General features: G+C 32.8%; 1 long non-coding RNA gene across 1 annotated transcript; it reads left to right on the top strand.

Annotated features, from left to right (window-relative positions):
• Nucleotides 1-2,133: 2,133 nt before the first annotated feature.
• LOC129136996 (uncharacterized) lies at nucleotides 2,134-25,548 on the top strand. The gene is made up of 5 exons (XR_008539066.2): nucleotides 2,134-2,215; nucleotides 3,215-3,266; nucleotides 17,787-17,898; nucleotides 23,065-23,192; nucleotides 24,314-25,548. It is a non-coding gene; the product is annotated as an uncharacterized LOC129136996 (long non-coding RNA).
• Nucleotides 25,549-26,065: the final 517 nt, after the last annotated feature.

Here is a 26,065-nt window from a genome sequence, read left to right as displayed (position 1 = left end):
TTTGCATTTACCATGTGGATTACATTTAACATCCTAAAGTAATAATATTCTAATTTGAATTTATTGTATCTTAAATTCAACAAAATACAAAAATTCTGCTTCTAAATAACTTTGTCCCTATGCACATTCAGATATTAATGTCACAAAATTACATTTTTATATATGTGTGCCCTAAAGCAAAAACTAATAATTGTTTTTAATGGATTAGTCTCTTGAATTACGTAGAAAACAAATGTTAAGTTACAAACCAAAGTTACAACAATATTAACTTTTATTTGTACAACAATTTTGGTAAATGTATATTTCTTAAATCATGCAGAAAACAAAATGTGGAGTTACAAACCAAGCCTACAATGACAGTAGCTTATGTAATTACCCATGTATTTACTTTTGCTGAGACTATGTTCTTCATAGGGCTTAGTGTTGCAGCCCAGTGTTCTTTCATTTCAACCTGCAAAATTCCTTTTAGTATTTCTTGTGGGGCTAGTCTAATAATTACAAACTTTTGTCTATCTGAAAATATCTTAATCCCTCCCTCACTTTGAAGGATACTTTTGTTGAATATAAGATTCTTGGTTGATAGTTTCTTTCTTTCACCACTTTGACAATATCAGCCCACTGACTTATGACCTCCAAAGTTTCTGATAAGAAATATGATGATAATCTTATTGAAGATTCCTTATATGTGATGAGTTGATTCTCTCTTGTTTCTTATAAGATTATCACTTTGCCTTTGTCTTTCAATAGTTTGATTATAATATGTCTCAGTGTGGGTCTCTTTGAGTTCATCTCACTTGGGTTTCAGTGGGCTTCTTAGATATTTATGTTCATGTCTTTCATCAAAATTAAGAATATTTGGCCATTGTTCTTTGAATAATCTTTCCATCTATCTTCTTCTGTTACAAGTACCACAATGTGTACATTTGTCAGTTTGATGATGTTTCACAGTTCCTTTGGACTCTTTCCACTTGTCTTTAATCTTTTTTTCCCTTTCTACTCCTCAGACTTAATAATTTTAATTTAAACTATCTTCAAGTTTACTGAATCTTCTGCCTGCTCACATCTGCCTTTGAATTCCTCTGGTATAATTTCCATTCCTTTTACTGTATTTTTGAACTCCAGGATTTCTTTTTTATTTCATCTCAGGTTTTGTATTTATTTACTTACATTTCCATTTTATTTATATATCATTTTATTGACTTTCTCCATTGTCTTCTTTTAATTCTTACAGCATTTTTAATACTGTTGTTTTAACGTCTTTTTCAATTAGCTTTGCCCTCATGTCTTTTCAGGGATTGTTTCTGTTGGTATTTTTTCCATATGGGCCACACTTTCTCATTTCTTTATATTATTTGTGGTTTTTTTAACTGGATAATTCAATTTAATAATTCAGTACCTTGGGATATCAGATTCTCTCTTTTCCTCAGGATTTACAGATTTTAAAAAATAATTTTGTTGTGTATTTTGATTGTTGTAGGTTGTTTCTGTGCTGGGGGTCAGCCTAAAGTAAACGTAAGATCTTCTCAAGACTTTTTGAGTGTGTGCATTTTTTTGGGCATATGTGGTGGCTCTCTGAATTTCTACATATATAAGGTTGATTTTAAAGTTCCTAGACCTTAAATTTTGGCTCCCAAAAGAGAAAGAAGAGGAAAAACTAAGGGGCACAATGAGAGAAATTTTAAAAGGCACGAGCCCTTTAAATTCCCTGATAGTTATTTCAGCTATGGGAGGGCGGGGCTTGCAACAGTGTGAGTAGGAGGGCAACAGTGTGAGTAGGAGGGCAACAGTGGCTGTCCACCACTATGCCTGCATCTCCAAGATATAAAACAGCAATCCGTGATTAGAACACAGGCCCCTGATATTCAGAGGATAGGGCCCTTATTGCCCAACCTGGCTCCCACAGGCTGCATGAAAGCAGTCTCTGGAGTACGTGTAGAGTTCCCTGCCATGGGGCTGGTGAAGTAGAAAATAGGTAGCTAGAAAGATAGCTAAGAGCTTAAACTGACTAAAATTATTTAAAATTTAACATTCAGACATTCCCCGACAGTTACAAACCTTCAAATAGACTACAGAATTCCAAAACTGTTACATCATATAGACTCTGTTATGTAATTGTTTTCTATTTAGGGAAATGTATTCCTGGTGTTTTCTACTCCACCATCTTCCCAAATTTCCACCTGTGAAGCCACTTCATTTATATGAACACATTTCATATGTATGTTTCAAAAATCATTATTATATAATTTAATTTGGCTTCTGCCTTTCTAATTAATCAAGAACTGAATGTTTCTACATGTTTTCTTCATTGAGAAGTTAGCAAATAATATTTTTAATACACTTTACTTTTCCATTATGGACTTCATATTTCATAGTAACTTAGCCATCTTTTGCCAACTCTCTTTCCCAAATATTGTGGTTATAATTTAAAAAGTGATAAAACCTACTAAGATATTAACTGATAATTTATGAGTCTTTTAATAGTTAATGAGGGGTTCAACAACCGAAACTCTATATGAAGTAATGTCTTAACAGTGAGAAAATAGGGAAATTGACAATTTAGAGTGGGGGCTATTTTTAGGTGACATCCTAGCATAACATCATTTGGATTTATATCCATTTTACATAAATACAAAACTATTAGATAACAAATTTGGCATAAAGATAGATTTTATTATAAACTGATTTACAAGATATTAATTACTAACATAGCAGAAGCTGGTATTATATGGTGATTTCATCTTTAAATAATATAAGTCCTATGATTAGTATAATTAAGAAGGTATATATTAAAAAATTTACATTTGTAGTTATTGTTGACATTTTTGCTGTTCTCATTTATTCTATAGTTTTCCTTCTTATTTTATTTGAAATAAGTTCTGTAGCCCATGTGTTAATGTATATCTGTCTCATAAGTCATTTGTTATAATATTTGTAGAAAATTACAATGTGTTCACTCACTATGTTTATCTGTAAAGTGAAAATAAAATATTGGTTTAAAAATATTTGTGTTTCTCAAAAAAATGTTAAAAAACACCCCAGCTTAATGATGTCTTAGATTCATAATAATAAAATGAAGAGGTCTACTTTATCTGAAGGTAAGCCTACGTACTGACTTTGAAACATTTATGTTATCACTAATGTAGAATGCAAGATGAATTCATTTGTTATTTTGTTATTGATCGAATTTTGTTTTTATCTTTTTCTCTTTTTTAAGGTTTTATATGTAAACAAAAATCTCTGATGACATTTCAGATCCTGATAAACAGGTGATTTATTTAATAGAAGTCATTGAAATAGAGTAACAGACTAGCAACTTTATTAGAATGCCTCTGGTTATTTGGCATCCTGTATTGATAATGATGGCTTTAGCTATATTCAGTAGATGTAAATTTTTTTATTATGTCATGTGCTAATAATGGAAAAACCTGCAATATTATCATATAAGAATATATCTAATTTAAAATATATTTTTGTGCTTCTTAGATGTAAAAAATTACCATAAAGTTGTGTCTTTAATAGAAACAAATTACCTATAATCTGGTTCATTCTGAACATTGCATATTCTCGATTCTTCGTGTATATTGAAACATCTAGTTTTAAAGCAGACACATGTATATCGTTCACTTTGAGAAGTATGCAAAACTACAACTATTTCCTCTGCCAAGCTATTGTTAAAGTCCCACTTTACAACTTTAGAGCTATGACTTGGGCAGCATTAAAGTTATTACTAACTTAAAATTTCTTATTATTCTCCAGAAACATTAGGGATGTTACCACTATGAGTTACTATTAAATATTATTTAATAACAAATTTTAGATTAATTACTTTATGCAATTTAACGCATTTTAATTGAGTACTTACTGTTATAATACGGCACATATTAGGTGCTTGGGATTATTTTCAAGTATGTTAAATTGAGCAAAAATTCGTCTGGAAATGAGACACAGATTCAAATAGATTTACATTTAGCTGTTGGGTAAGATATGAAATAAATATATAAATCCATAGCTTGACATTTTGTCCAGCTTTCTGGTGAAGACAACTATAGTTACTGAGGTCATGTGAATAGATTGATAAGTCAAAAATACCCCAAGGTTGTTGATATAGTCTGGCTCTGTGGCCCCATCCAAATCTCATCTCCAATTGTAATCCCCATGTGTCAGGAAAGGGACCTGGTGGGAGGTGATTGGATCCCCAAATGGATTTTCTCCATGCTGTTCTCGTGATAGTGAGCTCTCACAAAAGCAGATGGTTTTGAAGTGTAGCACTTCCTTGCTCTCTCTCTCTCCTGCCACAATGTAAGACATGCCTTGTTTCCCATTTGTCTTCTGCCGTGATTAGAAGTTTCCTGAGACCTCCACAGTCATGCAGAACTGTGAGTCAATTAAACCTTTTTTTTTTTTTTTTTAATTACTCAGTCTGGGTAGTTCTTTATGGCAGTGTGAAAATGAACTAATACAGTTGTCAAAAAGGAAAAAGAAGTTAAAGTAAGACATTGGTGTTTTGTTGTTGTTGTTGTTGCTGTAGTTTGTTTGTTTTGAGACAGAGTCTCCCTCTGTTGCCAGGCTGGAGTGCAGTGGTGCCATCTCAGCTCACTGCAACCTCTGCCTGCTGGGTAAGTGATTCTCCTGCCTCAGCCTCCCGAGTGGCTGGGACTACAGGCACGCACCACCACGCCCAGCTAATTTGTGTGTTTTTAGTAGAGACGGGGTTACACCTTGTTGGCCAAGATGGTCTCTGCCTCTTGACCTCATGATCCGCCCTCCTCGGACTCCCAAAGTGCTGGGATTACAGGTTTGAGCCACCGCACCTGGCTGACATTGGTGTTTTTATCAACTGACTTTGTATGGTCATCAATTCAGTGTACAGTTCTGGTTAGATAAAACAATACAAAGGAGAGCAACACAGGAACTGCCTTTTACTCATTGAATACTTTGTGTATTTACTATTTAATTTATTTTAACTCAATCATAAATGGGAAACTAAGGTTAAGGGAAACATAGAAGTCACTGCACAAATATTTAACAATTTTAATTGATGTAAATGATCTCTAGGTGTTGACATAACACTGAAGCAAATTTATCATTTTACTCTAGGATAATTTGAGGGAAAAAATATCCTTTGATTTTTGTTCTAGACACGAGTTTCACTGAAGAAAATATATTTTAAAATAACTCATTTATCTTACATGAAAAGTAATTTCAAAAGCATATTATAACCTAATAGAGGAAATTCTACCAAGTAACTTGACCACCTGTACCAAGATGCAAACTGAATTAACATTGTTGATTATAAACAAATTCTTCATTTAGATTACCACTGTGAGGTTTTCCTGTCAAGATTTTCAGGTGGATAGAAAAAAAGCCAGGACAGTACAGAGACTGCTTTGTTGTGTTAACCAAAAAGGCTTATAGTCGTATGGTTTGGAAAATTGATGCTGCTGTTTTTCTTAGGTCATCTCATTTATGTCAAAATAACATAATCAGAATAAAGTATTGATAATCAGGATTAGAATTCTAGAGATACTATATTTTTCAATATATATATATTTCTATATGAATGTGTATCAGGTGTCTCTGACTTCCTAATAACATTTTTGCAGTCTAAGTTTTACTTTATCCCTGTCTGACTGCCCTTAGCACAGCTTGTTTGTGATGACCCTGTTTAACATACATGCTGGCTTCCCCCAGTGAAATTTTTGTACTCATAAAATAATTCAGAAGAGGAAGAAAGAACCTCAAACGATGGATTATCAACGACCAAAGGCTGGAACAAATGTACTTCTTCTTGTGGAAACATTTTATCATTTTTTGAAAGGGAACTTTTGAATCCCACTTATATTTTGACTCATTCTTCTCCTTCCTCCTAACTACATATTTTTGTAATTACAATTTGAACCCAGAAAAAGAAAAAAGAATAGGAACAGAAGTGCCCCAAGTGATAGACTTTTGGTAAAACATCCATTAGATGGTAAACAGCAGTCACAGTTGGAGATTCAGCTCCATATTTAGGAGGTGATTCACTAAAGAAGCTACTGAATATTCCTCTATTTCCAAACCTGGAGAAAAAGAAAAGTGGATTATTGGCACCTCCAACATAATTTATTGTTATGGCAACCTGGAGAATTGAGAATGTGTTTTGAGATTCTCTTAAGGAGAAAGAAAATAACTAAACTAACAAACACCAAAATGGTATGTAAATGAGCTAGATAAAAGCAAGAATTAAGAATTTGAAATATTTCAAAATATTAAAATAATTTTTCAAATAAAGTGAAAAATTATGATATTATTAGTGAATGTGTATATACTGATGCAATTGCACTTTTATGTGTACTTTTTGGAAGAAGAAGGAAGAGCAGGAGTGCTTGTGATAGTCTCAATTGATTAATGGCTTTTCATCTCACAGGTTTTCTAGATGAGCAAAACTTTACTATATAAAATATTCTCGGCCTGGCGCGGTGGCTCACGCCTGTAATCCCAGCACTTTGGGAGGCTGAGGCAGGTGGATCACGAGGTCAGGAGTTCAGGAACAGCCTGGCCAACATAGTGAAACCTGTCTCTACCAAAAATACAAAAATTAGCTGGGCATGGCAGCGGGCGTCTGTAATCCCAGCTACTCGGGAGGCTGAGGCAGTTCGAGAATCGCATGACCTGGGAGGCCAAGATCATGCCACCACACTCCAGCCTGGGAGAGAGAGCAAGATTCCATCTCGAAAAAAAAAAAAAAAAAAAAAAACTCATAGGTTATAACTGCCTCATTAAGAAAAACCACATATAAAGCAGCAAATAAGAAACTTGATGCATATTTAGAGCTTTCTGTTTTCTACGGAGGCATAATGGCATTGATATGATAGAGACAAGCCACCATACTGGATAGACTGATGATCTGACACAAGGAATAAGTTGAAAAAGGTCCCAGCAATCAATGGTTAGAAGCTTTCAAAGGATTGCTTCTTCAGGCCATTTTCAGACAGAATTTGGTACGGCTAGTTCAGAAAAAGTCACTGAATACCTATTACAAATTGTAAAATGCTGTTTCCTTTGTCTCTGTTGTCCTGATTGAAAATCATGTTGATAGCTAAGAAGAGACATTTCTGAACAGAGAATCGTTTTTTCTGAATTGTTCTGCAGCCTAAATACTTGAAAGCAATTTTTTCCCTAGTTGTGGATGGGGTGGGGAGAAATAATATTTTTTCCTCCAACTCTAGACAATGTTCTACATTTTTCTTAAAGTATGACTTAATAAATATATATTTGGTAAGGCTTTATAAGCAACACATAAAGAAAGACTAATTATGCTAAATTCAGTCTCTCTTAACTGATAACTGAGAGAGAATGGAGCAAGTGAAGTCATAAAGAGAAGGGTAAACAAGATGCTTGTAATAGATTTTCCCTTGAAAGAAATAAAACCTATTTTTACTGTTCCTAGAAAAGTGAGTTTTAAGTATCTTTGATTGGAACAGAAAGAGATTTCATCTTTTGATAAATAAGGTTTCTAAATTAATTCATCTGTTTTCTACTTCTAATATAATTTTGTTGAATCTTTGAATTTAAGCTTTAAAGAGTGATGAGTTTCAAGACAATAGCATATTTAAAATATTATGCATCAATGTACTTAAGCCCATGTAATTGATTTTTGATACATTAGGAATGTTTTAGCCTTGATCCAATTTATATTCCCTAAAAATACAAATTTATTTCACTTTCTGATTTTTTTTGGTCCATGTTGTTAGTTGAAGAAACAGAAGTTGTTAGTTTTGACACATACAGAATTATATTTATGATATGTTTTCCATCATGTACACAATACAGAATATCAAATATGCCAGTTCACCAAAAGCTCTGTGATTCAAAATGATGAGTTTTATAAACATGAAACTAATTTTTTCAACACTTTATAATTTAAAATAATAAATGTAAATTTATGTCCCTATATTTCTATATCTTAATACATTTAGTTTGTTGCCTATAGATGGTTACTAATTACTGTCATCAATGTTTGTGACAGACTGGAATTACTGGCATTACATCACTCTGACATTTAAGTGACTACCAGGTTTTCATTTTAGTGCAGGACAAATGGAATACTTACTAAGGTCAATATGCTATGATTCTTCTTAGCTCTTAGAATATACTATCAGATGAGACAGTAATATATATTGATAACTATAATATATTTTGATATGTACTATTGTAGAAAGTATTACTCAAAAGTTTTGTAACCACAAAGGGAGTGAATGAAGAGTGCTGGGTTCACTGAAAGCCTGGCAAAGAAGGATATTCTTGAAATAAGATTGGAAGAAATGAAGCTTGTGCATACTGTCTTCTTTCTCTCTTGTTACTCCACTTCTTCCAGCCAACAGCCTATATTTTAGTTGCTTCCCTTACTGTGACTTCTCAGATCCTCCAGATAGATCACAGACCAAATTCAATGTTATTATTTTAGCACATCAGCTCATATTGTATTATAGTTCCAGTTTCAATGTCAGTCTGTCTCATCACACTGACATCCCTGACAACAGTATATTACACAATGCCTGTGCTAATATTTGAAAGGATACATTTGCAATTGAAAAAATATGGAACCAGCCCAAATGCCCATCAATCAACAAGTGGATAAAGAAAATGAGAAAATGTGGTATGTATTTATATATATATATGGTGTAATACTACTAAGCTATAAAAAGGAATAGATTGATGGCATTTGCAGAAACTTGGATGGAAATGGAGACTATTATTCTAAGCAAAATAACCCAGGAATGGGAAATCAAACATCGTATGTTCTCACTCATAAGCGGGAGCTAAGCTATGAGGATGCAAAGGCAAAAGACAGATACAATGGACTTTGGGAACTCAGGACAAAGTGTGGGAGGGGGATGAGGGATAAAAAAACTACAAATTGGGTTCAGTGTACACTGCTCGGGTGATGGGTACACCAAAATCTCACAAGTCATCACTAAAGAACTTACTCATGTAACAAAATACCACCTGTTCCCCAAAAACCTATGGAAATAAAAAATTTAAAAATTAAAAAAATAAAAGATAATGGATCAAAAAAAGGATACATGAATGAATTAATATGTCATATTTTCAGAGAGAGAGAATTGGAGGAAAGGCCATTCCGGAAAGCTGTAGTACATATGGCACCTACCAAATGTAGTAAACAACGTAGCAAGAATAATTTTGTGAAGTAGGACTCACCATGATTGAAAATGCCTTACTTTATTCTAGTTCTTCATTTTCCAGAACATTTATCCTCTTCTAAAATACCATGTCTTATATATTTATTATATTTATTGATTTTCTTACCCATTTAGAACACAAGATCATGAAATAAAGGTATAGATCTCTTTTATGTTATGTTTTCACCAGGACCAAATATAATGCCCAGAGTGATGTCAATTTGAAAATATTAAAATTGAAATTCAAACTTAGGTCTCAAGTGTTCATAATTTAATTTTTCTAAACCAAGGTTGAAAATTAGACAACAGCCAATGAGATTCTTAAAAACTTATTTCAACTAAACAATTGTGTATCAAGGGCCTATCATCTGCAAAATAGTTTATAAGTAGTATAACATACAAAAGTAAACAAACTAGAATCTATTTTCCAGTTTATCATGGTCGTCTGTTTAACCCAGACAATTACAGATCTAATTATACAGTGGAGAGTTATTAGTTACGACAGAGATAAAAAAGCATTCTCTGAAAACACAGGATTCAATTCTGTTTGGGAAAATTGAGACAGACTTTGAGGATAAAATCTTACTTGACCTGAATTTTTAATTATATGCCTCCTTGAAAAAATGTAATAAACTAAATACACAAACTAAATAAATGCCACTCCTTCTAAGGTTAGCGCTGAAAGAATAATTTACACATATGGAGAGATAGTTAGATGCATAGATATATATATATTCGTAACATAAAACATGAGCCACAAATCATCTAAGGTTTGACATTCAGTTATTTATCACCTAACTTACCTGACACCAATTATTATTGTCCCAAGAATAAGTGAAAAGTATCCTATGGAAAAACCAATCATGGGACAGAGCTCCCCTAAAAGTTCTAAATGCTCTTGTCTGTATAAATGTTCTTCTTTCAATGAAAACTTTGTAAGGCATTGGTTTTATTTTTTTTTTTAAAGGGAAGGTGATAGTTCAAAAGATTTAGAATTAAGAATAGCAAAGCTATTTGAAAAGAAACAAGGGTATAAGGCTTAAACCCAAAATCTTTATTTTATACTATAATTTAATGAAAATCTTAATAGTAAAATAGAAATAAATAAAATGATGGAATATAATGAAATGACTGATCAGAGATATATCTGCATATCACATAGGTTTGCTTGCTATTTAGTTTTGCTTATTTTTAACACAAATGTTCTGTGAGCAATTATTATTATTTCCTTTGCAAATTTTTACATACACAGAGCCATCAGTCTTAATCTTTCTATTTCTTCTTTTACTTTTATAGGTAGAAAAGCAATCATCAAACTAAGATAAAAATAATTATCCACAGATTTTCATTTTTATTTTAGGTTTATGTATTTAACTTTTCTGATTGAGCTGCAAACTACTTTGCAACATGTTTTTACATAGAAATCCAATCCAACAATATATTTTTAAAATGGGTTAGTGTTAGTCTCAACATCATTTATTCAATAGTCAATATTTCTCTCACTGAATTCAGGTGTATGCTTGTTACATAATGGCAAATTATATAAACACTATAGAAATAATTTTATTGAATGGTAAATTAAAAAGACCATTTAATAAAATTGTTGAGAAAATGAATAAGACTTTATGAGCAAAGAAATGTGAAAGGGTATAGCTATGAATATTTTAAAAATATTGAAGTAGGTTATACTAATGGAGGGTCAATTTACTTTCCCAGAATGTGTTTATAGCCATTAAAAGGTTTTGATTGTTTGTGCCATTAAAAAAAGGTTGTTTGTTTTTAATCAGAGAAAGATGGGGTAATTTGGCTTGGGAAGGAAGGAGAAGACAAGGAAACAGCAGAGGAGAAGGAAACTCAAACAAAATGGAGTTTAAGGAATTATATCTCATCATTTGCTGATCCTAGACAATTTTTTGGTCTGCTATGAGAACAAAAGAAAGTACTCAAAACAGACAAAGTTGTTCAACATGGACTTTGACACTGTGGACACAGTAAAGTGTCCTTAAGCTATAGGTGACAGACTGGGAAAAAGGCCTCTCTGACCTGCCTCTAGCAGCCCTCTGAGAATGGGAAGATTTTGGCAAAGCCAAAGTCAGTACCCTTGGCACACAGACACATTACAGTCATTAGACTGGCCAGTGGTCAATGCCATGATTTTATGTCAAGTGCCTTACTAGGAGTAGGAATAGGAAAGAAAGAATAAAAAGTTAGTTGGTGGGTATATGTGAGGAAAGCCCTTCATAAATCAAGCAAATAACTGGATGTCCTTTCTTAAGAGCCAATTTTCTGCTCTAGCTAATTGGTTAGTGGAGGCTAGAGCTGCTACAATTTGTTCTATAAAGTCAAATTGTCCTTTTATAGAAACAGATTGTTAAGTCTTAGAAGTCAAGATTATACCTCAGATAAAAAAATAAAGTTATAGCTGGTTGATATGGTTTGGTTCTGTGTCCCCACCCAAATCTCACCTCATATTGTAATCCCTATAATCCCCACGTGTCAAGGGTGGGATCAGGTGGAGGTAATTGGATCATGGGGGTCATTTCCCCCATGCTGTTCTCATGATAAGTGAGTAAGTCCCAAGAGATCTGATGGTTTTATAAGCGTCTGGCATTTCCCCCGCTGGCACTCATTCCCTCTCCTGCCGCCCTGTGAAAAGGAGACTTCCGCCATGATTGTAAGCTTTCTTGAGGCCTCCCCAGCCACGTGGAACTGTGAGAAAATTAAACCTCTTTCCTTTGTAAGTTACCCAGTCTCAGGTATGTCTTTATTAGCAGTGTGAGAACAGACTAATACGTCAATCATAATAGCCAATATAGTTTGAAATTCTATGATTTGTTAGACATTGTTCTAAGCACAGTGATTACATTCATTCATCATATCCTTAAGTAGAAATGTGCATATTATAATGTGTGACCAAAGAGACCATTGTAGCTTTGTAGTTCACAGGTTCCAATCAGATATCCTTGAAATATCTTTGGTAGTAATGGATCCTAATATATAGAAAAATTAAGAACCAAATTTAGAATCACAACCAGTAAATATATTAGTTGAATTCTATAAAATGGTAGAGCTATCTGGATTGATGATACTAACACTAATTTGACCTAAAAATAAGGTAATGAGAAGCATTAGTCTCACAGGCTTCGCTTAATAGATCTATAAGAAAAACTTCCTTTAAAACTGGATAGTTTCACTGAAAAGTTGACAAGTTCTATTAATGTTACACCTACAGTTTCCCAGGGAGGGAGTAATCCCACTGCTGGGTATCCTCCTTAGGTAAATAAACACTTATGTTCATGGAAAATCCACACACAAAATATTCATCGTGGTTTTATTCATAATAATCCACATTTGGGAACAACCCAAAAGTCCTTCAATGGCAAAGGAATAAAGAAACTGTGAGAGGTCCGTACAATGGAATATTAATCAAGAATGAAAAGGAAAGAACTATTGATAAACAACGACAGGGATGAATCTCAAAGATATGATGCTAAAGAAATAAACCAGTCTCAACAAATAAATATTTTAATATAAGGATTCTTATAAATGATACTCTAGAAAAAGCAAAATTATAGTGACAGAACAGATCGCTGGTTTCCAGGGGTTGAGTATGGAGGAAATGTATTACTAAAAAGATCAGCATGAGGGAATTTTGGGGTAAGCACTGATGAAAATATTCTCTAACCTGATTGTGGTGGTGTTACATGATTCTATTCCTGTATAAAAACTCACAGGACTATAGATCACAAGAGTCCATTTTATTGTATTTTAATATTAAAGTGGAGTAACTTTTTAAAATAAGAGACTAAATATATTACACTGACAAGGTATGCCCCCAAATATAATTGTATACTTTATGAAAGAGCAAATTGAAAGTCAGAAAAATTTAGAATTAAGTATACAGATACCTAAAAAAAATTATTAGCATCTTGAAAGACATAAATCTATGCAATTAGATAAATTAGATCCAAATAGTTATTTTTAAAGAACTTAACCTATAAATTTAATGTAATAGCCTTATAAAATATGTTGTTTGCTATTCTATTTAGACTTTTAATTTTTATTTAAAATGTTATTGTTGATACACAGTATTATAATGCTTCTAATAACATGATTTACCATATTTATTGTCTTATTGTACTTTCAGTAATTACTTATCTGTAAATGTTTTAATTTAGGTAATTATATATTTAAAATGAAATCAAATATCATACATTTAATTTAAAATATTTGGGCTTAACTAACTTTGTATATTAATGATGCTGAACATTATTCAAAGGCCATTTAGAAATATCCTTAAAATATCTTAGACTTTTAAGTAGAATAATAAAAATCAGAGCTTGAATATAAAAGTTTTAAGAAGAGTAGGCATTTAGAAAATTTGTATACAAATCAAAATAATACTCAGATAACCTTGTCTTCACATAAATTTATCCTGAATAGCATCAAAGACCCAACACTAACAGGTATTATTATTCTCTATTTTAAAAATGAGAAAACTAAGGCACCAAGAGGCTACTTACATGTCTTATGTCACACAAAACACGGTCCAAAATTATTTCAAGAGAGAAGAAATAAGTGTTCTTATAATTTTAATATGTTTGTTGGCCACATAAATGTCTTCTTTTGAAAAGTGTTCATATACTTCACCCACTTTTTGATGGAGTTGTTTGATTTTTTTCTTGTACATTTGTTTAAGTTCCTTGTAGATTCTGGATACTAGTCCTTTGTCAGATGGATGGATTGCAAAAATTTTCTCCCATTCTGTAGGTTGCTTGTTCACTCTGATGATAGTTTCTTTTGCTGTGCAGAAGCTACTTAGTTTGATTGGATCCCATCTGTCAATTGTGGCTTCTGTTGCAATTGCTTTTGGTGTTTTAATCATAAAGTCTTTGCCCATGCCTGTGTCCTGAATGCTATTGCCTAGGTTTTCTTCTAGGGTTTTTTTTATGGTTTTAGATTTTATGTTTACATATTTAATCCATCTTGAGGTAATTTTTATATAAGGTTTAAGGAAGGGGTCCAGTTTTAGTTTTCTGCATATGGTTAGCCAGTTTTCCCAGCACCATTTATTAAGTAGGAAACCCTTTCCTCATTGCTTGTTTTCGTCAGGTTGGCCAAAAATCAGATGGTTGTAGATGTATGGTGTTGTTTCTGAGGTTCTTGTTCTGCTCCACTGGTATATATATATATATATGTTTTGGTACCAGTACCATGCTGTTTTGGTTACTGTAGCCTTGTTGTATACTTTGAAGTCAGGTAGAGTGATACCTCCAGCTTTGTTCTTTTTGCTTAGGATTGTCTTGGCTATACGTGCTCTTTTTTGGTTCTACATGAAATTTAAAGTCGTTTTTTTCTAATTCTGTGAAGAGGCTTAAGGATAGCCTGATGGGAATAGCATTGACTCTATAAATTATTATGGGCAGTATGGCCATTTTTACGATATTGATTCTTCCTATCCATGAGCATGGGATGTTTTTCCATTTGATTGTGTCCTCTCTTATTTCCTTAGCAGAGGTTTGTAGTTCTCCTTGAAAAGGTCCTTCACATCTCTTGTAAGTTGTATTCCTAGGTATTTTATTCTCTTTGTAGCAGTTGTGAATGGGAGTTTGCTCATGATTTGACTCTATTATTGGTGTATAGGAATGTTTGTGATTTTTGCACATTGATTTTGTATCCTGAGACTTTGCTGATGTTGCTTATCAGCTTAAGGAATTTTTGGGTGGGGACAATGGGGTTTTCTAAATATACAATCATGTCGTCTGCAAACAGAGATAATTTGACTTCCTCTCTTCCTATTTGAATACACTTTATTTCTTTCTCTTGCTTGATTGCCGTGGCCAGAACTTCCTATACGATGTTAAATATGAGTGGTGAGAGAGGGCATCCTTATCTTGTGCCGTTTTTCAAAGGGAATGCTTCCAGCTTTTGCCCATCCAGTATGATATTGGCTGTGGGTTTGTCATAAATAGCTCTTATTATTTTGAGATATTTTCCATCAATACCCAGTTTATTGAGTGTTTTTAGCATGAAGGGGTGTTAATTTTATCAAAGGCCATTTCTGCACCTATTGAGATAATCATGTGATTTTTGTCATTGATTCTGTTTATGTGATGGATTACGTTTACTGATTTGCATATGTTGAGCCAGCCTTACATCCCAGGGATGAAACTGACTTGGTCGTGGTGGTCATTAGAGAAACGCAAAAAAAAAAACCACAGTGAGATACTATCTCATACCAGTTAGAATGGCAATCATTAAAGTCAGTAAACAACAGATCCCAGAGAGGATGTGGAGAAATAGGAATGCTTTTACACTGTTGGTGGGAGTGTAAATTAGTTCAACCATTGTGGAAAACAGTGTGGTGATTCTTCAAGCATCTAGAAGTAGAAATAGCATTTGACCCAGCAATCCCATTTCTGGGTATATATCCAAAGGATTATAAATCATTCTACTATAAAGACACATACACATGTATGTTTATTGCAGCACTATTCACAATAGCAAAGACTTGGAACCAACCCAAATGCCCATCGATGTTAGACTGGATGAAGAAAATGTGGCACATATATACCATGGAATACTATGTAGCCATAAAAAAGAATGAGTTTTTGTCCTTTGCAGGGACATAGATGAAGCTAGAAATTATCATTCTCAGCAAACTAACACAGGAACAGAAAAACAAACACATGTTCTCACTCATAAGTGGGAGTTGAACAATCAGAACATGTGGGCACAGGGAGGGGAACATCACACACTGGGGCTTGTGAGGGAGTGGGGGGTAATGGGAGGGATAGCATTAGGAGAAATACCTAATATAGATGATGGGTTGATGGGTGCAGGAAATCACCGTGGCACATGTATACCTATGTAACAAACCTGCACATTCTGCACATGTATCCCAGAACTTAAAATATAATAAAAAAAATTTAAAACAAATCACATGTAGAGTAAGAGAACTAACCAGAAAAGTTGAAATTAAATGTATATAGAAAAGTTGGAAATTTGTAACAAATATATTAAACAACCAGACTAATAAAAAATTACTGTAATTAAGCATTTTTTTAAAAATAATTCTTATAATTGTAAATTATAAACCGTGAAGGGCAACTGAGGTACATAAATGTTAAAAATGCTAGTATATCTGATAATCTCCTTACTGGGCATTTCTTCCTCATGAAAAATAATGTTTATTTAAGTAAAAAATTGGGGAAAAAACATCATATATTAAATACTTGGTTAAACCTACACAATATAAGTAATTCCTAAGCTATTTGGTATAATATAATGAAACTCTATTTTTTTCCAGATGAATATTTAAATATTGCTGAAATGACATAAGTAAAAAAATTGGAACTAGTAAGGACATATGACTTTAAATACACTCAGGTGTATGCTCACATAACACATGAAATACATGGAGAGAAGAAAGAATTGAATGTCATATACCAAATTGTTTGCAGTGGTTTTTCCTTGGTGGAGAGCTTATTTCTGCTTTTTCTAAATTCCTGACTTAATGAACATATACCTGAAAGCAGAAACAAATATTTTCCATTAGAAAGTAGACAAGCAGTGCTTAAGTACACTATAGTATGTAGTGATTCGTTCACTGTTAGGAACACCTGTAAGCTTGTCACTAGGGCAGTTAGTGTTGTCTGCTGTATAGTTGTATTAACAATACAACTAATGCTCTCCTTTTGATCAGCATCTTCTCCCAAAGGATTCCATGGAGCAGTTTCACACACTAAGTACTTACCGGTAATGCAGAAAAAACTGAACATTTAAGCAAAACACCTTTTAGGTAGGTGTCTTATTTTACTTGTAGTAGTTCTTCTAACGTGATACGCCAGTATTTGTAGTATAAATGTTCATTGGTAGTCTCCGGCAAATTCCAAAGAGCAAATGTAGGTACAGATGTTCAACCTCTAAAACCTTAGCAAAACTAAAGGCCAGGAAAGGTACAAAACTCAGCAAAATTCCTTATTCGACCTCTGCATTTTTCCACTGGGTAAAATATCATAATCCAAATTAGATTTCCCTCTGGCCTAATTGCTATAGACTTCCTCCAAAGGGCTTGAGGCACTCTTGTTCTACTCCTTGCTGTTTTCACTCAGCCAGCCAGATTTTTGAACAAGAGTGTATGCAATGTACAAGATTAATCTTCTCCTGAAAATAGCATCCTCTAGTAGTGGATAATCCATGAAAGCCTAAAAATTAAAGGAAATCTTTTAAGTTCAAGTAAAATGAGCCAGGGATTTGGTTCGTCTCTTGTTTTGCCTTTGATATTTAGATCCCTGTCTGAGCCCACTTAGACATTTACTAGACCTCCAGGTATGAGGGATGCAGCTTTGTTTTGACATCAAAGCTCGGGGGAAATGTAGAATGCTAATGAGCACTGCAAGCTCCAAAGGACATGATTAAGCTGTAATTGGTAAGCAGGTGCAACTCAGCGAAAAATCTGCAGCAGAGAACCGTCAACTTGGAAATACAAAATAAAAATAATCTCGTCTGATTTGTCCTCTTTTCTTTCTTCTTTCTTTTTCTTCTTAAGATAATAATGTACAGCTAATAACTGGAGATATTGATTCATTATCTTTTCTGCAGAGGTTGCTGATTGAGGTATTAATCCATGGCAAGCAGAACAGATCAAATATTTGTCACACGAAACTAGATTAAAAGATCACAGATCCTGAAATGGGGATACTTCCAGTTTTATGTGAGTAAAGTAGAATATTCTGTGCTCATCATCTACCTCACCTTGCTCACAAGATACTTGCCCCTACTGCTGCTACAACAATGTATGGACTACTGGAGTTTGTGGGCAACCCATCAATGCTAACCAAAGCAAGTCCTGAAATCCATCTTGCTGGAGCGTGTTTGCTCAGAGGAGTGAAGCCATTTGTGCAGTAGCTCAATAGGAACTTAATGTGAAGAGAATCTGATTGCCAGCACCAAATTTGCTTCACAACTAGGTAGCACCTATTTGTAAGGAGCTGAGAAAAGATTGGCACTTAGGTAATGGGATGAAATTAAGAAAGATATTGAATTGCTTTGTCATGGAAGGATGTAAATTAAGCAAGATACTGAATTGCTTTGTCATGGAAGGATGTACTAAAGTTAGATCCTTTTTTCACATGTCTTGTTTTGATGGTGAGGTGAGGGCTCTTGTTGTGATTTCACTATCTGTTAGTGATATCAGATAACAGACAGTGATAACAGATCACTATCTGTTCTGATAGTGATATCAGAACAAGAGCCCTCACCTCACCATCAAAACAAGACACATGAAAAATATTCAGTGAAAATATTCTAATGTAATCACTTTGCCTCCTGTGTTGACAACAAAGAGTAATATACATGGGTTTTGTTCTTTATTATTTTATTTCACATGAAGACCTGCAGTATTTTTTTTAAAAACCTGTGTGTGTGTGTGTGTGTGTGTGTGTGTGTGTGTGTGTGTATGAATTTCTGTGGTGTCATTGTACTGTTGTTTATAATGTCTTACTGTGTTCACATTTTTACAGCGTTGCTGGTAATTCTGTGAAACAAGATTACAGACTGTTGTTGTTTATAATAATACATTTAGGTTTCAAAGTGTCGGAGGTGACGCGGTGACCCTTTTCTTGGGTTGATCTTGAACTATTTGGACAGTGCTTTAAATATAAATTTATAGAGAGCTCAGTCCCAATTTCCCACTTTAAAATGAGTTTATTGGATTATGAAGCATCTAAGTGTCCTTCCACATTATTCATTATATCAAATTTCCCAGTAGCTTAGCTAAAAATGCATCTCAGATTACATTAAGCTGAAGGTTTTCTTTCTTTTACTATACTTATGAAAGTCAATAAAGAAATTATTTTTTTCCCTGGCAAGTTAGGAAAATATCTGAAATTCTGAAAATTTCCTTAACAGAGATCCTTGGAAGAGATTTTGTCAATAATATAAAACTGTCTTACATCTGGCTATACATAACTTCTTGTATTTCTTTAAACAATTACAGCAAATTTGCTTTTACCAGCAGTGACTGAGAATGTTTCATTTAATCAAATTCTCATTAATGGGAACCATTTTTTGTTTTAGAGAGTTTATAATTTGATTCATTTTTCAAAATCCTGTTTTAATTATTTTGATTAGTATTGAGCCTAATTTAATACTTGTTTATTTGTATGTCTTCAATGTATTTTCTATTTTTACTTGTCTTTATCACTGAGCCATTCATATATTGTTTATTTATGAGTTTATTTATTAGAATATCACCTCTATGTCACAATTGTTGATATCCAGAGTTTTCACTTTTAACATGTTTTGATATTTTTTATCTCACAGAAATTCTTTTAGCTCTAGTTTTGTTTAATACATTTATGAATTACCATCATCTAGTTATTCATAGATTCACATATTCAACTTCTTTCAAAGATTATTTCATTCTGATTAGAACAAAATACATGCTCTAAAAGTAGGAAGCTATATACAAAGTATAAAACTACTATCTATCATCCCACCAGAAGAAATACCTATTGATTTATTTTTGCCTGTTACTTAATCTCATTATCATGTGCATTTAAATGCATGCATATGCAGCTCTGAACACTTCATACCATGCTCACTCCACCTAGCTGGAACTACCTGTTCCAGAATTTCTTTCTTTGCACGATTCCAAATTAGGTTTGACCACAGAGAGATTGCAGCAAAACTGGAAGGCATAAGTGACAAGGCAGATAAAGGATTATCTGGAGGAAGGGCAAGGGCCCACAGCACAATGAGGGCTCACACTTTGCTGCTGATCTGCCCGCTGATCCCACCAGATTTTCTCCTTCAGCTTGTTGAGTCCCTGGGCCAAGAGTGTGTGCATCATCATAGCAAAAGATTCCACATTCTCCTGCATGTCATCTGTGTCATGCCTAAGAGACAGATATAGGTTTCTATTTGTTTTCCTAAGTTCCAGTTTGTGCATTTTGTTTCATTTGTCCTAATTCTCCCTCAATTTGCATCCAGTTTTGTTGTTTTTTTTTTCTGACTGCCAGTCCCGCTGACCTGTAATAATGACTTTGGGCTCATCATCAGACTCAGGGTCAACGGTTTCGCTTAGACTTCTCTGCCAGCTTCCACAACTGTATAAGGATTGACCCCTATGGCAAATTCCTTATTTATTTTACACAAGGTGGTTCTGTTTCTCTGATGAAATGTCATATGAAATATTAAAGAAAAAAATTGGGATTTGACCGTGTGGTTTATTCAGATTTTCGCCCTATACTTTCATTATATGACAAATATTTTATGTCACTCTTTGAAAGAAATATCAACAATAATTTAATTTCTATAACACTTTCTGTTATGAATAGAGAGAAATTAATACAACCATTTCTGTATATTGAAATGTTATACTGTTTCCATAGTGAACCTTCTTATATATAAATATTTATGCAAATCTATGATCATATTCTTACCTTAAATCTCTAGAGATAGAACGACTAGGCCAAATGTAATGACTTTTTAGTGTTTATATACAAATCACTTTCCAGAAATGCTAATAGTTGCACCAACAGTATAAAAGGGAGATCATCCTATAACAACATTGATTTATAAAATTTTTATTTACCAATATTATAAGCAAAGTCTTTTCTCTTAAGGCCAACAGTATATTTATCTGCATTTTCTTTGTTTTATTTTTTCCATTTTTACCTGCTATCTAGATTTATGTTTTAATAATTCCTTTAAACATATGCAATCCCCACTGAATTAAACAAAAAAATTATTTTAATCCAAATACTTTATAAAATATTTCACCACTAGAAGTTTTATGTTGATATCACCAAAGCAATATATATCAAGTTAAAAATATAAACTGTACAAAGAAAAAATTGATAATTTAATTTTTCTGATATATATATACCTATTAACATACTCACTACTAGTAATTTTTTTCAGCTATATGGTGAATATATTCTGTGGAAGCATAATGAGTGTGTATGTGTGTCTGCATGTATGTATTTTTATAGTATAAGATAATTAAATCTATCTTTTCTGTTGTGGTGCTTTTGGTTTCTTTTTAGTTATTACACACATTCTGAGATAATCATATACATATGTAAATTTTTATGTATGCCATCAAATATTTCCTCAGGATAATTTTCAGAACTGAAATAATCAGGGCATTTTTTTTCTTTTTCTTGAAACTTAAATATTTCACAGAACTTATATTTAAGAGTTTGTCTATTCAAATTCCATTGAGCCTGATAAACATCAATTTTCAAGTACAGATATTAAATTCTGGATAATTTTGTATTATTTCATTCCACCTTGTGCATTCTTTTAAAAATTCAATCCTAATTCTCAAAAATTTTACACACACGCACACACACATACATATGCTACATACAGGTAAGTTCTCCATAGTAGGCATGCGCCTTCATTAATTAAATCTTTTTGGCTGATTTTCCTGGGAATTCCTTCATCGTTACATAGATACCCCAGACCCACTGCCTTCCTGTCACCACCACTTCTAATTACTTGGTTCACAGCTCAAATTGCAATTCACTGTAATTGGTCTATTTCTGTCCTGGGATATATTGCATTATTAGATGTGTAGCCTTTAAATGCACATTGACACAAATGGCAACCATTGGAAATTCAGGTGGGTAAGGATCTAAAATGCTCACGGCTATCTTAGAAAACAGTTAAGTATTATAATGTACACTTCAATTGTAAAATGGTAGAAAATTAATCAGATGCAGTGGCTAATCACATTAACCTGAAAGTCCTTTATTAAACTATTTGATCCTCTCTCAAATTATTCTGTAAACTAGAGAGGGTTTTGAAACCTATTTCTATCTATCAATAATGACACAGAAGTCCAAAGTCTTTAGTGACATATCCAAAGTCACCCAAAGTTGGTGACCCGACTAGGAGTGAATCTAAGGCCACAGATTTGCTAATTTCTACTGGCCTCATTATAGCATAGGCTAATTTGGAAGTAAACAGAATGAGCCTAATTATATCTTTTATGAACTTTATTTCCCAGGGGCAAATCATCTTATGCCAGGTTATATATCATTGTGCCATACTGGCACTTTTAATATAAAAGCAAAACCAAATTGTTGACATACTTGTTGAAATGCTCATTTGGTTATACACATATTAATAGGTTTGATGTCCTTTACGTTAATAAAATGGAGCATTTAGTTTTCAATTTGTTTCTAAGAATATTATGCCAGCTCCTGGAGTCTAAATGCCTACAGCTGGTTGTTAATAAGAGTGAGGTAGGAAATTTGATTTCTTTATGAAATAAGTAACATTCATGATCACAGTTGCACTTTCAATTCTGGGCAGTGGTCCCATGATTCTAAGCTCAGAAATTTATTCTGTTGATTGCAGAGAGCACAAAAGAGACCTTGCTGATGATTGAAAACCAGCTCTTGGTATTTGTTATTCAGCTAGAGTTATTTCTCCTGCTGGTACATTGCATACACTTCCATAAAGAGTTGCTTATTTTATATGCCTAATTACAACACTTTTGTCCAAGACTATAATCACAATACCTTAAAATAAAACATTTTGTAGGATTTGCTCTCTTGAAAGAATGCAGAACTTTTTCCTTCTGATATTGTAGTATTTTTGGTGTTCATTTGCTTTAAATCCAGTTATAATGTTGGCAAGGATTTAATTATAATCCACTTGTAATTTAGTAGAAGTTATAGTTATGTTTTAAATATCATTTCAGTAAGAATATATTTGCTCATTAAATACATATGAATATAAATATTGACATAAATAGAGATATATACATATAAATATAGAGATTTGATATAAAACATGCCTACCATGTGTCAGACACGGTTAGAAAATCTGTGATTAAAAATGGTTGTATAAAATGCCTTTCCAGTGTATCACAGCTTCTCTTCATATTGCAAGTCAAAACTTACATAGTGATTTAAATGCAAACATATTCCCCGTCAACCAGGACGGAAGATGTCAAAGAGTCTTCTGATATTCATACAAAGAGCTGAGCAGGTATCTGTACTTGTCTTTTAATAAATGACATTTCCTTTAGCATATGATTATCATTTTGTTACAAATACAATAATCTATAAATTTGCTCTCTGCTTATGGGTTTTTGAGCTAAATGGAAGTGAAAGAAAGATTGAGAAAAAAATATGTTGTACTATGTTCTAATACTTATATTGCTTAGATGAATTCAGAACTGTTTTCATCAAAGTTGTCCAAATAAAGCTTCAATGTGCTCAAAACATGCTATGGCAGATTATGTTCAACATTAGAATGCTATTTACATGCTATGTTATTTAGAGTTTTAAAAACTTAAGCAGAATAATATGAACAAGGAAAGAATGTGATAGAATTCTTTCCGACTTCCCTAATCTTATTGGTCAAGATAATGTATTGGAAATATTCATAGATAATGTGTTACATAAAATGATCAGATCAGAAATTGGGTTCACATTTTCTTTGATCTATATGAAAAAATGCTATTCATTATTTTATTTGTGTCTTTGTTTAACAGGTATTTATTAAATGTGTTTAATTTCTAAGACTGTGCATTGTCTCTAAGCACCACTCAGTATTTGTTGCTACATTAAAATATTTAAAATGAGGAGTTTTATTATTTAATTGGTCTATTTCTCACTTACGTGGCATAGATTTGAACTCATTAAACTGAATATTTGTTTATTAGTGATTACTCAAATAAGTGTTGTAGTATTTTTTAAAAACCTTGTAATATTCAGACATGAATATATTCAAATAATCTTAAAAGGATTTGAGAAACTTTCTCATAAAATGTTTTTAATTTATTTATATAATTAGTTAATTAATACCTTGGAAAATTATATATTAAGCACCTAACATATAACAATATTGCTATATACTAGGGCTAAAATAGTGAGTAAAATATAGTCTATGATTTCATGAAGAATTTAGACTACTGAGAAAGTTTATTGTTGATTAGATCATCAAGAAAATACATAATTAGTTATATGCTCTATTAAGTTTTATGTAAGGTAGGTATAGAGGGCAACGAAAACATATGATACAGGGACAGAACAATAACTAATGGAATGTGGGAGAAAGAAAGAAAATGTCAAAGATTAAACTTTGGCTCTTTGCTGCACACACAGGTGGGAACATTCAGAGATGGGGGATCTGAAGATATCATATTGCACAACTTCATAGGATACCATTCACAGATTTGAGGTGAAGACTATTAATGGTGATTTGGAAATGTTGCATTTGAGCTGCATGGAAACATTCAAAAAAGGGTTTTAAGCAAGCAAGTGGATACATGGGTTGAAAATTCAGAGAGAATACTTGGAGTGGAGAAATACCTTTGTAAATTACAGGCTGCAGAGGGTAAATGAGGCCATGTGACAAAAACAGCAACAACATAAAACAAAAATAGTACCTACAAAATTTAAATATTTTAAGTCCTAATGGTAGAGTTGAGCAAAAAATGAAAATCGAATAGAGAATAGAGAAATAGAATGAAAACCAAGATGTATACAATCACAGAGTCACAGTTGACTATTTCAAGGAAGTATTATTATATAATAAGATTGAATGCCAATGATAGATAAAAAATGCTGATACCTAAAATATTATCCACTTGATTTCATAGCATAAAGGTCATTAACTCATGACAATGTGACCAAATTTAAAAGCAAACAATCTCAGTATATGGAATGAACATTACAAACTATAATGTTTCTCATTTTATTTAGTGCTGCTTTCAAAATACTGTAAAATAACTTCATTTAATATAATTCTAACACCACAAGGATTAATTTTACTTAATTTTGATTCCTTTTTGTCTTTCTTTATAAGATCTTCTAAAAATATTTGTTTACGTAGTACTTTTTTAGTGGTGAAGCATGGTAACAGTAATCTCCTTAATACTTGCATGAATGTATGCTTTACTTTTGGAAAACATACATTTCATGCCTATGGAAATTTTCTAAAAATTGTACAATTAAGTTTCTCTGTTCATTTGACTTCTTTTTTCTTTTTTTTTCAAATTCTCCTCAGGGATCTCAGTGCAATTAAGGGAAAATGCTCAGGAGGGGGAGTACAATGAAGTAAAACAGTTAAGTCAATGACTATTAACCAGGCCAACCCTGGGTAGATATCACAATCACCTGGAGAACTTTAAAAATTCTAATGACCATTCCTCACCTACGAAGATATGATGTAATTAATATGCAGCAATAGCCAAGCACTGAGACTTGTTTAAAGTCTTCTTCTCCTTTCCCACCCTAGATGATTCTAATTGTCTGATAGAATTAAGAAGCACTGATAGTATTGGCTTCCTCCCACCCCTCCCCCTACTATCCTATTAAATGAGCATATATTACTAAGATATTACGGAGTGAGTGTAACCAAGAGAGACATGAACTGCTTCCTGAGTTAGTCTCTTTCCCCAAGTAACATTTATGGTCTAAGTACCTTCCGGTAATCCAGATGAGTCTACCATAAATACATATACACAGAAAAAAAGACAGGGAAATAGATGTTAGGGAGCATTTCAATCAATTTGAAAACTGTAGAAAAAATGAAATACATATCCTATAATTTAAAAATACAAAATCTTAACTTTTACGTTCATTTGATGATTTTGTCATTGTCTGGACAGAACAAAAACTAAGATTAGTATACTTGTAGATAGTTTAATAAAAAATAAACTGAAGTAGAGAGGATGAAATAAAAAGGATGAAAAGGAAAAAAAAATCACATCAGATTATAAGAGGCATAACAGATGCATAGAGTCCCAGAGGAGAGAAGAAAGAAATGAAACAGAAGCAATATTTGAAAGAATAGTGGCTGATAAATTTCTCAAAGTAATGAAATATATTAACCCACATATTCAAGAAAGAACA

This window comes from Pan troglodytes, chromosome 15 (assembly GCF_028858775.2).
Source record: "Pan troglodytes isolate AG18354 chromosome 15, NHGRI_mPanTro3-v2.0_pri, whole genome shotgun sequence".
NCBI lineage: Eukaryota > Metazoa > Chordata > Mammalia > Primates > Hominidae > Pan > Pan troglodytes.
The sequence above is the reverse complement of the archived record's forward strand: the minus strand, read 5'-3'. Positions and strand labels throughout refer to the sequence as shown.